Source organism: Triticum urartu, unplaced genomic scaffold (assembly GCF_003073215.2).
Source record: "Triticum urartu cultivar G1812 unplaced genomic scaffold, Tu2.1 TuUngrouped_contig_5708, whole genome shotgun sequence".
Taxonomy (NCBI): Eukaryota; Viridiplantae; Streptophyta; class Magnoliopsida; order Poales; family Poaceae; genus Triticum; species Triticum urartu.
The window spans coordinates 6,895-9,292 of record NW_024116404.1 but is presented as its reverse complement, the minus strand read 5'-3'; the positions used below and the strand labels follow the sequence as shown (position 1 = coordinate 9,292).

The following is a 2,398-nucleotide window of genomic DNA, read 5'->3' as shown; positions in this document are numbered from 1 at the left end:
TTTGGTTCTTTTAGGTAAGATGCTCACTTAAAATTCAGAGGTGATTCGTGGAGTACTTCTACAGGAAAAAACCATAGCCATGATTTGCCATTGGATAATCCCTCTGGCAGCTCCTTTGTTTCGATGCTGCATGCGTCTTCGATACCCTTCCGGTAGATAGCCATGTCTTTTCCAAAGCACTATATTGGGTGATCTTGTTTGTTGACTGAACTCAGAAGTGTTTCCACCGGAGCTGGTCCATGCAGCAATGGGAAGGTCCTTTGGCCCACTATGCAAACCAGGACTCAGGGGGCGCTGTCTAAGCTCAGTCTTCAGATATAAAACTTGCGAAATGAACAAGATTTTACTAGGTATGACAAGATAATGAAGTCTTTGTCAGTAGTTGAAATTTATATTCTACTACGGGTGAATGCTAGTTTTGATCTGCTCTGTTTAGTTGCTAGTGGTTGTGTCCTTCACTGCCTGACATGGTACTGGTACTGTACTATGGTGGTAGCACCAGTAGCTAACTATCTCTTTTTGCATCGAGCACCAGTCTTATTTTAATGAAAAAGCAGGTGCTGTGCCCTTTTGTGTAAAACTTAAGTTTCATTCTCTGCAATTTAGGACAACTCTGTTAGCAAGTTATTAACAACTATATCCTAAATTTGACAGTAAGAGAATGGATGCAACCTTATTTGTGCTTGTTTCAGCCATCGAAGTACCGTCCATGCATTTGTCAGCCCTGCTAGCTTATAATTTCCTGGAATCATTTGCAGTGTATCCTTCCTTGCTTGAGTGGCAGGATCTGCAAGAACAGGGTAGGAGGCTACCATGTAAGCCCGGAATGAAAGGCGATGTCAAGACAGGAACCTGCACCGAGAGACCCCCCCTGCCAGGTAAGGTGGCTGTCGGTAAGTTAGCATGCATGCACCTTTAAAAAGGGTTTAAATAATTGTTGTGGACAAGCTGCCCAAAAAAAGGGTTCAAAAAATTTCTATAAATATTGTTGTGGACATGCATCCAGGCCACTTGGTACGCCAGGGAGGCCGAGGTGGGCAAGCTGGTGAGCGGACTAGCACTGGCCAGCGTCTAACGGAAGCCTGCGCCTGGAGGACCATGTCTTCGAGTACATGGACGGCATCGTTGGCACGGTGGCGTTCGGCAACATCTATGGCACATAGCACTTGGCACCGTACAGGGAGCACTTTCACCATGTGATCGACGAGGCCATGGTCGTGAGGTTCAGCTTCTCCGCTGAGGACTACTTCCCCAACGCCCTTGGCCGCCGCATGGACCGCCTCACTGGCGTAGCCTCCCTCCGCGAGAGGGTCTTCAAGGAGTACGATGACTTCTTTGAGATGATGATCGAGCAGCACATCGACAAGCCCGACAATGGTTGTGCCTCCGGCCTCATTGACGTACTCATTGGCCTCATGAAGAAGGAGCACCACCAAGGCTCTTTCAGGTTTGACAGAGACGTCGTCAAGACGCTACTAACGGTAGGCTCACCGTTAAGTTAAATTACAAAACATATATCCTGCTTAAAAATCTTGTAGAACATCCACTAAAAAAACTTCTTGTAGAACATAACACATTTATTGGTGCCGTCGACACGGGTGCGGTGACCATTATTTGGGCAATGGCCGAGCTGGTCCGGAACCCACACGTGCTGAACAAGGTGCAAGACGAGGTCAGGACCATGGTGGGCAGCAACAAATAGAGGGTACAGAGAGACGATGTGGGGAAGCTCAAGTACCTCAAGATGGTGGTCATGGAGACGCTACGACTGCACCCGGCGCTGCCCCTCCTTGTGCCGAGGGAGACTGCACGGCACATCACGGTCTCTGGCTACGACGTGCCGGAAAGGACAAGGATCTTGGTGAACACATGGGCCATATTGGGAGGGACCCTGCCAACTGGGACAACCCTGAGGAGTTCATCCCGCAGAGATTCGAGGGCGAGGATGTGAACTTCAACCGGGCGTAATTCGAATACCTGCCCTTCGGCGCCGGGCGTAGAATGTGTCCCGGGATCGACATGGGGGTGGCCACCACGGAGTTCACGCTGGCAAACTTGCTCTACTGCTTTGATTGGGAGCTCCCAGAGGGGCTGAGGAGCAAGGACATGTGCATGGAAGAGGCTGGAGGACTCACCATCCATAAGAAGACGCCGCTCCTGCTGGTGCCGACCAGATACAAGAGCTGATCAATCTGGATATGCCAATAAATATGGACAGACAATGGTCATGATCGTTAGGGTCGCAATAAACAGAAGATTCTCAGGATACTTGTCCCAAGTTGTTGAGCACCTTACATTTGTTTTTGTTCACTTTCAAAGCTACATCTTCTGTTATGCAGGTTGTAGATGTCATCTATATATGCCCTGGTCACTTCTAGCATGTCAAAACACAAGGCCG

The 2,398-nt window shown here is 49.0% G+C and overlaps 1 pseudogene; it reads left to right on the top strand.

Annotated features, from left to right (window-relative positions):
• Positions 1–467: 467 nt before the first annotated feature.
• Positions 468–2,187, top strand: LOC125529583 (annotated as a pseudogene).
• The last annotated feature ends 211 nt before the right edge of the window (positions 2,188–2,398 follow it).